This window comes from Gouania willdenowi, chromosome 13 (genome assembly GCF_900634775.1).
Source record: "Gouania willdenowi chromosome 13, fGouWil2.1, whole genome shotgun sequence".
Lineage (NCBI taxonomy): Eukaryota > Metazoa > Chordata > Actinopteri > Blenniiformes > Gobiesocidae > Gouania > Gouania willdenowi.
In genome coordinates, this window is record NC_041056.1 from 2,218,016 (window position 1) to 2,234,116 (window position 16,101).

Here is a 16,101-nt window from a genome sequence, read left to right on the forward strand (position 1 = left end):
TGCTGACATAAATGTTGATCATGTGACCCTCAGATCAGATACAATCACGTTTGTGGCCTCGAGCTCATATAATTAGGTTTAATGAAGTGTTATAAATGCTTATTATTACTAAACTAACATCCATTAATCCATTTTCAGGGTTGCGGGGGTCTGCCGGTGCACAGTGGGCGCTATAGGCGGGGGTACACCCTGGACAGGGCTCCAGTCCATCGCAGGGCAACACACAGACACAAACAACCACTCACACTCACTCCTTAGAGTCTCCAATCAACCTTAGTCATGTTTTTGGATTGTGGGAGGAAACTTATGCAGCACGTGTTGTGAGGCGGATGTGCTAACCACTAAGCCACCGTGCGCCCCTAAACTAGCATAAATAAATAAATATATATATAGTACAGTATAAATAGCAGTGGTGGAGCTTCTGTGGTTTCATCCATAACATCCACAGCGATGCTAACGTCACGTTGTCTTTTATCAGCTCTTATTTTTAGATGCAGATCATTCACCAAACACTGATAATTAGCTCTACTGTACGGAATCCTGGATTAAAAATGTGACTTTTGTCTATGGGGATGATTAAAGGAATGGATGTTTTGTATTATCCCATAAATATACCATCAGAGAGGGTCATTAGCATGCACTGTGAGTGCGTTTTTTAACGACGAACTGCTTCATGCATTTTTAAAGTGGAACTGAACGGCGTAAATGTAACATCAGCTCAGACTGAACAGTGAAACATGTGACTGTATCTGATCTGAGGGTCACATGACCAACATTCATGTTCTGAACATTAGATTTACGTCCAATCAGAGCATTAACACAGGAAACTACAAAGAGTGTCATTTTAATCCATGTACCTTTGGTTATTATGTTTCAGAAACCAAATTGAAAAACTGAAAAAACTGGTTGTTTTTTTGGTTTTTATTCATTTAAAACCTGAAACAGAAAAAGCAGCGTTTTTCTGTTATAGAATTAAATCTGGTTCTGTTTGTGTGATATTTAGATATTTACGAAGAAACTAGGACGAGAATTTCATGTTTTAATCTCACACACAGACGAACTTTTATTCTGCTGTGTTTGATAAAAATAATCTTGTATCATGTTTTCAACTTCAATCTTGTGGATTTTTGTTACTTTGTGTAGTTCTCTGTCATTTTGTGCGTTTACTTTGAGGGTCGCACAAAATTTGACCAAGGGCCGCACGTGGACCCCCGGCCTCCATTTGCTGACGTCTGCTCTATTGTTTAAAAAAATAAAATAACTAAATAAAGTTAGAAATGTTGTTAGTTGTTAACCTATGGCAGTCTGAACTAAAGGAAGCTAACGCTAACGCTGTTGATCCACCATCAGATAAATATTTCACTGTCGTCTCACACTGTGTGTGTGTGTGTGTGTGTGTGTGTGTGTGTGTGTGTGTGTGTGTGTGTGTGTGTGTGCGTGCGCGTGCGTGGAGTCAAAGGTCATAAAGAAAGAGACTAATGTTCCTGTAGCAGATTATCTCAGGTTAAAAACACAGAACTCCACCAACAGAGCAGTGGTTCTCAACCTTGGAGTCAGGACCCCATGCCTTCAATGAACAATTTCAGCCCATTTTTGCTTATTTTTACAATTTTTCTGCAACTACGCCAAACTTTCCATATTTTAACCTACTTTTTTATCCCTTTTTCTTCCCATATTTTTGCTCCTTTTAATGTATTTTTGCTACATTTCTCCCATTTCTGACACTTCTACATCACATTTCAATGATTTTTCTGCACATTTTTTTTCACTTTCCAGACATGTTTAACACTTATAAACCCTTTCCACCACCTTTTCACCTAATGTCACATCTGTTGATGCATAATTGTCACTTTTAACCTCTTTTCATTATATTCCATGCTTATTTTTTTGCCAATTTAACCACATTCAGCATTTGTCATGCCCAGTTTAAACTATTGTTCCAACTTTTTAAATTACATTACCCAACCCTCATTTCTTACACTTTTAAAGCAATATTGACACTTAGAATGCTTAAACACTTTTACTCTAATTTGCAACTAATCCAAAACACACAGAATGACAGAAAAATAAACCAAATACACAGAGTACAAAAATACATAAAGCACAAAAAAGGAATCGAACAAAACAAAATAAAAAAACACTCAAAACGAAAACAAATGAAAACAAAAACACCCAAAAGAGACGAAATGAAAAATACTGAAATGACCAAAAAAAACATCACAGAAAACCATTGTTTTTTCATCTGCAAAACTTGCACATTTTTACCTCATTTGCAACTTTAAACCAATTTCTGTGTTTTTTAAAAATCCCATTTCACCACCATTTTTTTTTTTGTAATTTTTAACCCATTTTATTTGTGAATAAAACTAGGATTTCCATCTTTAAGATGACTCTAATAATAATAATAATAAACGTTCCTGGATAACAGTGGATATTATTCAGATGAATAAATAAATGTGGTTATCACAGGTTGAGAACCACTGGTACTGAGAATAGATGTGTTTCTGTCTTTTGTTCCATGGAACTGTTGCGTGTTTGGGTTAGCGTAGCATGTAGCGGCACTGACTAACCGTGGTCAAAACATAAAGGGGCGGAGCTACATTATCAGCTATTATTGTGTAAACTTTCTTCTTCTTCTTCTTCTTCTACTGATAAACATGAAACCATGTCTTTAGGGAGCGCTACGTTAGCGCTGCTCCTCTGGGAGCGCTAATGCTAATGCTAACCTTTGAAACGTGCCACGTGCCACTGGTGCCGTTTGTGACGGTGAAAGTTTTTTTTTTTTTTTTGTGAGCGTGGAGTCGAGATGTGATGTGATGCTCATTATAAACTAGTGAATAATACTGAATATTCCCATTAACGCTCAGTGTGTGTCTGTGTAGTGTTTAACGTGTTGTTTGCTCTACTTTGCTTTGTATGAAGGCATGTAATCACATAGCGCTGGGAAAACACACCTGGAACACACACACACACACACACACACACACACACACACACACACACACACACACACACACACACACACACACACACACACACACACACACACACACACACACACACACACACACACACACACACACACACACACACACACACACACACACACACACACACACACACACACACGGCCCTTTGTGCTCAGAGCGCTGCTGTAATTGCTGTGTGCAGCTGGGAGAAGGAGCCTTAATGAGCAATGTGTGTGTGTGTGTGTGTGTGTGTGTGTGTGTGTGTGTGTGTGTGTGTGTGTGTGTGTGTGTGTGTGTGTGTGTGTAACCACAGGATGAGCCTGAGGAGCTGCTGAGCTGTAAACACACACTGTCACTGTAAAGCAACACAAATACTTCAAGTATAAGAATAACACAGACACACAACTTCAATCATGTGATTGTATTTGATCTGAGGGTCACATGATCAACATTCACGTCAGCATTAGAATAACGACCAATAACAGCATTAACACAGGAAACTACAAAGGTCTGTCTGTAGTTTTGTGTAATTTTGCAATTGTTTTGTGTATTGAAAGTCATTTAATGTATTTTTATGTATTTTTATAGTCATTTCTTGAGTTATAGGAATTATTTTGTGTATTTCTGCTGTTGTTTTGTGTGTTTCTGCTGTTGTTTTGTGTGTTTTAGAAAACATTTTGAGTATTTTTGCTGTTTTGTGTGTTATTAAGAGTAAATTTGTGCATTTCTGCAGTAGTTTTGTGTATCTTTCTGTACGTTCATAGTTTTTTGTGTTTAAGTAGTACATTTGCAAATTTTTGCTGTTCTCTTGTGTATTTTTCTGTGATTTTATAAACTGGTTTTTGGGGGCCCACACAAACTTAGACCGTGGGCTGTTTGTGGTCCCCTGGCCAACAGTTGCTTATGTCTGCTCCAGGCTGTGATCTGTGATCGTGTGTGTGTATGTGTGTGTGTTTGTGTGGGTGTGTGTGTGTGTTTGTGTGGGTGTGTGTGTGTGTGTGTGTGCGTGCGTGTGTGTGTGTGCGTGCGTGTTTGTGTGGGTGTGTGCACGTGTGATGAATTCAGTGCTTCAGGCTCTTTAAAAAGCAGCTACAGCATGAAGAACGACTACAACATACGTCTAGACTAGACATGGAGAGAAAAGACTAAACAGGACAAGGTACCGAAAGGAAAGACGTGACAAGACATCATATGACAACAAAGGCAAGAAGCAAGACAACAGGACAAGGTCTGATAAGACAAAGTAAGACAAGATAAAGTAACAAAAGATAAGACTAGTTAAGATAAGGTGAGACTAGACGCAACAAGAAAGACTGGGTTGGATAAGAAAAAAATTATACAAGGCAAGACAAAATCAGACAAGACAAGGAAGGAAAGGACAAGACAAATCAAACCAAGGGAAATTAAGAAAGATAATGTAATAAGAGCAGAAGAGACAAAATTAAACTTGGTAATGTAAGACAAGAAAAAACATGACAACAAAGGTAAGTAACAAGACAACAGTACAGGACAAGGTAGATAAAATATAAGACAGGATAAGAGGAAGTAACAAAAAGCAAGGCATGACGAGACAAAATCAGGCAAGACAAGGAAAGAAACAGGACAGTACAGGAATAAATAAGATAAATTAAGGAAAACTAATGTAAGAGGACAGGACATGGTTTTATGAAGGATAAGGTAAGACAAGACAAAGTAACACAAGTTAAGAAAAGACAAGAAAAAGCAAGAAACAAGATCGGACAGGACAAGAATAAACGAGGTAAAGTTCGGACAGATTAAGTGAGACAAGACAAGGTACAGCAAGACAGATCAGTTTAGAGAAGTAAAAATGGAATAAGACGAGACGGATAAAACGTGATAAATATTTACAAATAGAAGAAGAAAATTAGATTTGCTCTGTTTATCTCAACTAATGTTTGTTTTTGTCGTCCAATAGGAAACATGTGTGTGTGTGTGTGTGTGTGTGTGCTGACAGAAATGAAAAGTTTGCAGTTAAACAACAACGATGGAAGCTGGGGCACTGACCTTACACACACACACACACACACACACACACACACACACACACACACACACACACACACACACACACACACACACACACACACACACACACACACACACACACACACACACACACAACAGCTGTGCATCTGTCATAAAAATATTACATTTGTGAGGAATATGAAGTGGCCACTGCACAGAAGGTCAGAAGAAGATATTAAAGCTCCGTGGAAGGAGACGTTTCATTTCTCATCTTTAACCTTTGACCCCGCCCATGGCAGTGCCGCTACATGCTAAGCTAACTCAAACATTGGGGACACACAACGCAACACAACGTGTTTAAATGAAATGTGAAATGGCTGCCGCACACAAAAAAACATAATAAGAAGCAACAAAAACATACAAAACAGCAACAAAAATACACAATAATTTGACCAAAAATGCACAAAAGAACAAAAAACTAGACAATGACAACTGAATAATACAAATGAATATGACAAAAAACGAAAAAACACTTGAAAAAGAGTGTAGAGCTGAGGAAATATGAAAAGGGGGCTGCACAGACCTTCAAAATAAAAGCCCTGAAAGATCTAAGGGAGCATTGTTAAAAAAAAAAAATCAAACAAAAACAACAAAATAAATGAGCATGAACTACATCTGTATCTTTATTGAGCAAAAACTTGGGGCAACAAAGGGCAACAAAGGGCAACAGGGGGCAACAAGGGCCACTGCACTGCCTCTTAAAGCCAGGACAGAGATCATGTTTAGAGGAGCTGCAAAGTGTTTTCAGTCCATCTGTTTGATTAGTCCGTCCCCTTCATTTTTAATGCATCACACGACTCATCACTAACGAGCTCTGGGCTGCAAACACTTTGCATTTCGTCAATAACCACAAGAATAATATCAATAACTACGAGAGGCGCTGTGTCGGCCAAAGGCTGCATCTGAGGAGGAAGCAGCCTTAAATAATGTGTACATGTAGAGCCAACAAATACACAACATGACCAAAAACACACAAAGCAACAACAAAAATGACTCTAAAAAGCACAGAAAAATTAACATAAAATTACAAAAAATGACATTAAATAAAAAAATACATACAACAACAAAAAAGTCGACCAATGACATACACAAAAGACTGCATAACCACACAAAATGAAAACAAAAATTGATAAATTGACTCACAAAAACAGAAAACAACAAAAATTCTGAATATGCCTAAAGAAATAAACAGGAAGACAAACAAAAATTCAAAAAAAAAAAAAAACAACACAAAATGACTCCAAAAAGAGACACACAAAATACACACAATAAACAAAAAATGTACAAAAAGACAAAAACTGACAAGAAAAATTAAAAGAAAGTCCAAAAAGAAACCCAGGAAACGAGTCCCGCTGTGAGTGAAACAGGGTGAGGGTGGGATGAGGCTAAAGGTTGAGCTAACATAAAGAGAAGTGAAGGACAGCCTGTGAGTCTCACACTGTGGTCCTCATAAGTCACAGAAACCTGACAATGTCCTCACTAGTGGCTTTAAAGGAACACACACACACTGCTTCAGCTGAAATATGAGCAGATAAACGTACGAGAGTGAACGAGGACAGAAAATTAATCCCTTTCATTTCCGGATGTGCAGATGCTTCCTGATCTGTCCTGAAAACGTGTGTGTGTGTGTGTGTGTGTGTGTGTGTGTGCGTGTGTGTGTGTGTGTGTGTGGAGGAATGAGACGTTCTTTCCTCAGCATTAATTTCAAATTCAGCGACACCTGCGTCTCAGTATCATAAATATTGAATCTTCCCAAATTGAAATGGATCTTTTATGACCACACACACACACACACACACACACCACCTACCGCTCTCAGAGCTTCTTTATCCGTGCACGTGACTCTTTGATCTGCAAAGGAAAGAAAATCGAATAAATCTTTAGTGTCATCAACAGCAAACACACAATTACATTTTACAACATATTAACGCATTCACACACACACATACACACACACACACACACGCACATAAACACATCTTAAAACACGCCCTCACCACACATAAGGTATTTATAATAAAAATATACTAAATGAGTAAAATAAAACAAAAACCTAAACAATATTTATACAAAAAATACACAAAACGACAACAGAAATGCACTAAAATATACAAAATGACTCCAAAAAACATACATTACAGAAAAATACACCAAACAACAACAAAAAATACATAAAATGACTGCAGAATCACACTACAATGGCAACAACAAACAATAATTATACAAAAAATGCACAAAAAAACAACAGAAAAATACAAAAATACACAACATACATGATTAAAAAAAACCTTTATTATGTTTATGTCTCATTGAATTAAACCAGATAATTCACACACACTATTTTATTTTGCATCCACAAATAAACCCCTTTATAACAGAGAGTACAGAGTATGTACACCTCTTTGTACATCCAACCTTCAAACACACTCATTTGGACAAAATTGACAACTCTACTTAAGCTCCTCCCACTATATGAATACATACTTCTGACAGACACTGAACTCATGTACATTAAAGTAAATGTAGCTGTGATGAGTCAGAGTTCTGCTTTAAAACTAAATCAGTGGCAACTTTAACGACTGAGGTGAGATTTAGCACCATGTGACTTTAGTTCACAGGAAAAACACTAAAAATATAGAAAAGGAACAGAAAATAAGAAAAGCTGTGAGAGGAGGAGAAACATGATGGATGGATGGATGGATGAGAGATGGATGAATGGAGGAGGGATGGATAGATAAATGAATGGATGGATGGATGGATGAATGAAGGGATGGATGGATGGATGGATAGATGAATGGATGGAGGAGGGATGGATGTATAGATGGATGAATGGATGGATGGATGGAGAAGGGATGGATGTATAGATGAATGGATAGATGAGGGATGATGAGGAGGGATGGATGTATAGATGGATGGATGGAGGGAGGGAGGGAGGGAGGGAGGGATGGATGGATGGAGGAGGGATGGATGTATAGATGGAGGGAGGGATGGATGGATGATGGAGATGGGATGGGCGTATAGATGGATGGATGTATAGATGAATGAAGGGATGGATGGATGGATAGATGAATGGATGGATGGATGGATGGAGGAGGGATGGATGTATAGATGAATGGATGGATGAGGGATGATGAGGAGGGATGGATGTATAGATGGATGGATGGAGGGAGGGAGGGAGGGAGGGAGGGAGGGATGGATGGATGGATGGATGGATGGATGGATGGATGGATGGATGGATGGAGGAGTGATGGATGTATAGATGGAGGGAGGGATGGATGGATGATGGAGATGGGATGGGCGTATAGATGGATGGAGGGATAGATGGATGAATGGATGGAGGAGGGATGGATGTATAGATGGATGGAGGGATGAATGGACGATGAATAGTTTTGTGTTCAGGGTCAAAGGTCACACTGACTGTTAAACTGAAAGTGTTGCGTTCAAGGACCCTGGGTATTCTTCTATCACTGTTGTGTTCAGCTGTGTTCCTGAAGCATGTGTGTCTCTGAGTTGTTGATGCTTATTTGTGAAGGACACACACACACACACACACACACACACACACACACACACACACACACACACACACACACACACGCACACACACACAAACACACACAGTCGTGTGCTTTGAAGTCAGAGGACGTTCACAGTCACTTAGCGACTGAGAGGACTTTGAAAAGGCAGCGGAAGCTCTGATTGGTCGAGGTCAACCAGAGGTTAACGATGTCTAACGAGGACCCGACGAACAAAACAAGGCTGTTTTCTTTCTTTCATTGTAACTATTTAACATCAACTGATGATATTCTCACAACAACAGGGAATAGATGGATGTTAGCTGCTCATAAACCAGACCGCCGCTATGTGCTAAGCTATCCAAATCCTGTAGGACTGGCCACTATGAGCTAAGCTAACTAAATCATATGCGACTGGCCGCTATGTGCTAAGCTAACCAAATCGTGTGGGACTGGCCGCTGTGCACTAAGCTAACCAAATCATATAGGACTGGTCGCTATGTTGTAAGCTAACCAAATCATGTAGGACTGGTTGCTATGTTGTAAGCTAACCAAATCATGTAGGACTGGTTGCTATGTGCTAAGCTAACCAAAACATGTGGAACTGGCTGCTATGCTCTAAGCTAACCAAAACATGTGGAACTGGCTGCTATGCGCTAAGCTAACCAAAACATGTGGAACTGGCTGCTATGCACTTAGCTAACCAAAACATGTGGAACTGGCTGCTATGCACTAAGCTAACCAAAACATGTGGAACTGGCTGCTATGCACTTAGCTAACCAAAACATGTGGAACTGGCTGCTATGCACTAAGCTAACCAAATCATGTAGGACTGGTTGCTATGTGCTAAGCTAACCAAAACATGTGGAACTGGATGCTATGCGCTAAGCTAACCAAAACACGTGGAACTGGCTGCTATGCACTAATCTAACCAAATCATGTAGGACTGGTTGCTATGTGCTAAGCTAACCAAAACATGTGGAACTGGATGCTATGCGCTAAGCTAACCAAAACACGTGGAACTGGCTGCTATGCACTAATCTAACCAAATCATGTAGGACTGGTTGCTATGTGCTAAGCCAACCAAAACATGTGGGAATGGCCGCTGTGCGCTAAGCTAACCAAATCATATAGGACTGGTCGCTATGTTGTAAGCTAACCAAATCATGTAGGACTGGTTGCGATGTGCAAAGCTAACCAAAACATGTGGAACTGGCTGCTATGTACTAAGCTTACCCAAACATGTAGGACTGGTTGCTATGTGCTAAGCTAACATGACATGCAAAACAATACACAACATTTTTGGAAGAAATATGAAGCTCCTGCTGCACAAAAACTATGTAACCTAAATGTTATTTAAAATATATTCCTATTTGGTAACACTTTATATTAAGGTACACCTATTCACCATTAATTAGTTGCTTATTAGCATTAAAATTAGTAACATATTCAGTTTTTTATTCTTATACATTATTTTGTATTTTATAATTTATTTTTAAAAGTTTATATTTAATTCCTTTTTTATTTATTCTGTAAAGTATTTTCTATTTAATTACATATTGTATTTTCATTACATATTTAATTCTATGAATGATTCTACATGTTTTCTTCTATCTCGTCCCTGCGGTGGATGATTTGTCCACTGATTAAATCTTAAAACATCATCATGGAGAACACGTTGAGCATCAAATGCAGAAAAAGTGGAGGCGTGTCAGAGGAGCCATAAACGAAGCTTCATCCATCGATCGCTCGTGCACAGATTGTTCAATAAAGACCAGGAGCTGATTAACAGTCCTAATGTATTAGCATCGATCCAGCGCTGAAAACAAGAGGTTAAAAAGCTCATCGATGAGAGGAATCCCCTCCTCTCTCTAACTAATGAACAGCAGAAGAATCCACTTTAATTAGCATGTTTAGCAGCGCTAGCAGAGCTTTAATCAGAGGATAGCGCATACATTACTCACGTTCTCCTAACACTGCATATATATATATATATATATATATATATATATAATAGCATCTGCAGAGTGGAAATGTAATTAAAAAGCAGCTGCAGGAAGAAACAATGAAAGAATGTTTCATTTAAATTCAGTTAGAAAATGAAATAATGAACCTCCGACTTTCATCCACTGCAAAAAAAAAAACAAAAAAAAAACACTTCCTGAAACTGAATTGAAAAAAAAATTATTACATTAATTATTCATATTTTTTTTAAAAATCCAGCTGAAATGACTATACGACACAAACTACACTACATCAGGTTTTTAGATAATCACACGCATTTACAAAATAAAATTTATCAAAAACAAGTCGGCAAAAACACAGAAATGACAGAAAAATCCCGCTACGTCACTAGCTTCTATTTTATTCTAAATATTTTCTGTTTTTATTTTATTTTATTTTATTGAGAATATTTAATGTCTGATATATTTAAACTTTATTTCATTTGGAATATTTTTCAGTTTTGATTCTATATATTTTATCATTACATTTTATTTTATTCTGAATATTTGTATGTTTGTATTTTATATGTCATATAATTACACGTTACTTTATTCAGAATTTTTGCAAGTTTTTTATTTCGTAAATTATAAAAGAAAATATTGTTTTTTTCTGAATATATTTCAGTTTTTATTTTATATATTATATTAAATTTTATTTTATACTGAATGTTTTTGTGTTTTTATTTAATACATTATATCATTACATTTTATTTCATTCTGAATATTTTTGTGTTTTTATTTTTATACATTTTATATTTAAACAAAACAACAATAAAAACACACAAACCCTTTGTTCTTCTTGTATTATTTATCCTGAATATCATTAATTAATGCTGACATGAACGTTAAACATGTGACCCTGGGATAAATGTGATAAATGTTTCTCGTCTCCGACCTTCAATGTAACCATGACGATGTGCAGCATCACTCAATAGGAGAGCAAGGGGGAGCGGAGATGAAAGAAAGAAAAAAAGAAAAAAAGAAAAAAAAAAGAAAAAAAAAAAAAGAGAAAAAAGAAAGAAAAAAAAAAAAAAGGAAAAAAAAAAAAAAAAAAAAAGAAAGAAAGAAAGAAAGAAACTGAAGATACTAGAAAATAAAAATAAATATTAGTGACGTCCTGGGTTGAATCAGCACCAATTTTCACGAAATGTCAGAAATCAGTGAACTTTATTTGCTATAATGACGTTAAAATAATGAATCTTAACATGTTTTTGTTTTTCTGATGTTGACATCTTGTCTTTGAACTGGTCCGTTAGGGGTAAATGACGTATTGTAGAATAGAAACCATTACAGGAAACGACTGCTTTTCATTGAACCAAAACGTGCGATAGTGGAGAAACATTTTGTCTTATTTTGAAAAGCTGAAGGAGCTCAGACTTTTCCCAGCAGTAATGAGAAAATAAATCATGGCTCAGTGTGTACTCATCAATATTTATAAAGCTCTGTGAACTGACCGAGTCACCGACGCTGCAGGAGTGTGTGTGTGTGTGTGTGTGTGTGAGAACTGGTTCTTCATTTACCGTCTGAAGCAGCGCCCTCTACAGGTAGAGACACTGACTACACTCTGTGTTTTTCAGTTTGTAAAAAGCTGCTTCTCTTCAGTTTGGTTTTGTGGTGTTACGGTTCAAGTAGTAACTACATCAACTGGTGACTGACTATCGACTGTGGTGCTGGTGCTGGTGCGAGGCCAACAATAGATGTTAGAAAATGTACAAATGCAGACCTTTACAAAATGAATTACACAGCTTTTGTGAGGACAGTACAAATGTATTTCCGATGTTTTAATGTTGGCTGAAATTAGAGCGTAAATCACTGACTGTTGACGGACTCCCACCCAAAAGTCCTTCTATTCTCAGGGTTTGTAACTCGCTCACTTCAGCCACCAGAGCATGTCAGCGCACTGTTTAAGGGAGAGTGAAGGTCCCTTAGGAGAGCTCTTCTTCTCTGCTTCATCTTTGACTACCAAACCTCAGAGTTGGCACTGTCGCCCCCTGTGGTCACAGATTATTTTACCGGTCGCATCTGTTTTTATCCTCTTTCTGTAAACAAAAGATGTTTACATCGACATCTTTAACTTTTCCTGAGCAACCAAAAGCAGCAAGTTGTCATTGTGAAAAAGCTACTAAATTGTCTAAAAAGCTACTTAATTATGTAAAAAGCTGTTAAATAATCTAAAAATCTACTAAATGATCTAAAAATCAGGCTGAATGTTTCACTCCAATAGAAAACAATGGGATGTTTACAGGCAGTGGGGCCGTGTGACATCATCAATCACATGATTTCAAGATGGAGGAACACAGGCTCTAAAACTGTAAAGTTAATAAAACAAATATGGTGCATAATAATGTGTTTTATTACATATAGGCCACATCTGTAAAAACAGTGGAGGATCTCTTTAAACGACTCAAAAGAACCAGATTCATTTGGAGAGTGACTCGTGAATCAAATTTAATCTGGTATTAGAACTGGATTACGGACTGAAAGGAAACAGATTAATTAGAACGACTGAGTTCCTGCGTTTTAATGGTGGTATTTCCTCCACCATCACCATCTCATCTCCTCTGTTATCTCCAAACCTCCCATCGATGCTCAGACTGAGTTAGTGACTCTATCAGAGGAAGGACTGCAGCTGTTAGATTACGCGTCTGTATCACATCCGTATTCTACACAACGGCGTCAGCACGCTAAACCTCATCTTCCTCACACTCTTTCCTCTCAGATTCAACCCAAAAGTCTGGATTATTACCACTGAGCGTCAGAGTTGGAGATAAATCAGAGTATTTAATAAAAACAGCCTCTTCCGACTGTTAGCGCTACAGTCAGGGTCGATATACTTCTTTAATGATCTCTGCTTTAACGCGCTGACACAAGTCGGCCTTGTTAATATTAATGAGCAACGATTGCAGCGACCTTTGACTCAGCAGATGTGAAGCTAGCATCGCTACGCTAACACAATTGTTTGCTTATAAAGCAGGATGACAGTCAGATGCTTTTTGTAATGTGAAACACAAACCAACACAAAGATCAGCTTTGTTTAAGTAAACTAAAAATATTAGTAAAACTGTTGTAGCTTAGCTTATCTCACGCTATTCTTAGCCTTGTTCAGTTTAGCTAATCCTAAATTAGCATATCCTTATTCTATCCTTAGTTTAGTATATCCTTATCTTATTGTAACTAAGCTTAGCTAATCTTTATTTTTTGCTTATCATTTTTTAAATCTTAGCTTAATTTATCAATAGCTTAGCTTTGTATATCTTATGTTAGCATATTCTTAGCTAATGATTAGCTTATCTTTTCTTATCATGTTTTATCTAATGTTATCTTATTCTTATAGTTTATTTCTTTTATCTTATTTTATCATATCCTCATCTTATCTTAGATTGGTGCTTCATTTTCTTTTCTTATCTTAGCATATCTTATCTTATTTTACCTTTTCTTAGCAAATCCTTATCTTATTTTAGATTGATGTATCATTTTCTTATCTTAGTTTAACATATTATCTTACCATACCTTATCTTATGTTAGCATAATCTTATTTTATTTTGCATATTCTTATTTTAGACTGGTGTTTATTTTTTTTTAAATCTTAGCTTAGCATATAATTATCTTAGTTTCGTGTAGCCCCGTCTTATCTTAGCTTATCCTATCCCACGTACGGAGGTATGCGTTGCTGCCTCAGGCCTGAATGAAGAGGCTTAATTTCTTCATTCTGTTGCCATGGAAACCTTGTTAATGAAGTCTTTAATTCCAGGTTAACAATCACTGTGATGTTTGTGTGAGCAGAACTTCCTGTTCCTGTAAGCGCGATCAGGAGAACGAAGATCAAATCCCCTGAAGTTTTCCTTCGTCTGGATGTTTCTAAGATGAGGTGTGGGGGCTCTCTTTGTACCCGACTATCACACTCTCCTTGTTATTCTGTGTTCAGGAGATGAATGCCTGCAATTTTCTGTGTTATCCGCCCCGTGGATGAGTGTCTGCTCTCCTCTTTTCTACCTCCTTTCTCTGAATTTATGGCCGTGTTTGGATTTGCGGCCTCTCATTTTCTTTCTCCTCCTCGTTCCCCTTCTTTGATGTTTGGGGAAATAAATGTGTGAACATTGTGTTTCCATTCCAGGTATTTTTACCTGATTCTTCTTTGCATAAGAGTTTATTGGACACAAACTCAGTCCATGTTTTAATCCTTTTTGAAAAGAGATTCAAACATTAATAGTTTAAATTAGTGCTGGGCAACGATTACATTTTTGATTGCATTTAATCTCATTATTCACTGATTAATCGTGATTAATTGCAGCATTGAGCGCAAAATTCAACAATAATTTCAAACGTTGTGTACTGCACACTTTTATTTGAAAAGTGCAACAACATTTTTCTATTAAACACTTAACACAAACAAATAAAGTGCTTATTAAGAGAAGAATTCCCTTTACACAGCAGTACAACATAATATAATATACTGTACCCCCAGAGACCAGAGCAGGGATCAAACGTCTGAGCAACAGCAATATTTTTAATTCACTTTTCTTTTTTTCTAAACAGGTAACAGCAGAAACATTTAGATTTGATCAGGGAACAGCATAAAAAGGAGCAAGTGTCCCTGTAAAGAGTGAGATCAAGTGGTTGACCACACAAAGTCCTTTGAAGTCCATGTTGTACTAGATTTTCTTTGGAGAATCTCAGTAAAAATAAATAAATAAAATAAAAAGGAATAACAAACAGAATAGTCGACTCCTTTTCATACAACTCGTGTGTTATTCTTCTGGTGATGGTGAACGTTGAGGGAGGCTCATACCTGCCGTCATTCCATGCGATCCAAAGAACGTTCCTCAGACCAACATCTGCAACGATACTCGACGGCCTGCAGTTTGTAGCTATCCACGTCGCTACGGCGTTTGTGAGCTTGTCTTGCTTTTGTTTATCGATGCTTCGCCCACACGATGCATCCAATGAGGACTGATGAAGTTTGGGCGATTTGGTAGCGTCAACAGTGTGTATTACGTTTAAGTGATACTTAGGACTTGAAATACTCCGGTGATGAGAAAATTCAGTTTTCTAGTAGCTACAAATACCGTTAGTTTCATCCAAATGGCCGTCTGGAAGTGATTTATATTAAAATATGAGAGCTCGGTGAGTTCTTTTCTCATCCGGCACTTTATCATGTAACATAACGACATTCGACCCAATGAGCGACGGACTTTCAAAATAAATTATTAATTAAAAAACTGTGTTAATAAAATTACTGTCAGCATTAAATAATTACTGTGTTAACTTGCCTAGCATGAGTTTACATCCAAATCATGCACAGTTTAGCACTAAAATGTTTATTAAACGCCCTTATGTTTACTCCCAGCAGCATTTGCTTCTTTTATTCCTGGTCAGTTTAGGAAATATGGAAATAAGTTCCTGCGCAATGATACAGTGATGAGGTTTATCTCCTGTTTGGGTTGATTTAGTGGAAAAAACAGCTCAGAGCAAAAAGTGATGAAAGAAGAGAGGATGGATGGAGGGATGGATGTCCATTTGTTCATCCATCCCTCCATACTGTACATCTATTTGGTCATCCATTCATTT

The 16,101-nt window shown here is 37.3% G+C and overlaps 1 protein-coding gene across 3 annotated transcripts in view; it reads right to left on the reverse strand.

Moving 5' to 3' along the window:
• LOC114474862 (leucine-rich repeat and fibronectin type III domain-containing protein 1-like protein) overlaps positions 1-16,101 on the reverse strand; it is a 122,207-nt gene that overhangs the window by 30,652 nt on the left and 75,454 nt on the right. For all 3 annotated transcript variants that reach the window (XM_028465433.1, XM_028465431.1, XM_028465432.1), the window contains one exon: positions 6,826-6,866. The gene's annotated coding sequence lies outside the window, so the exon portion shown is untranslated. The remainder of the gene's footprint in view (positions 1-6,825; positions 6,867-16,101) is intronic.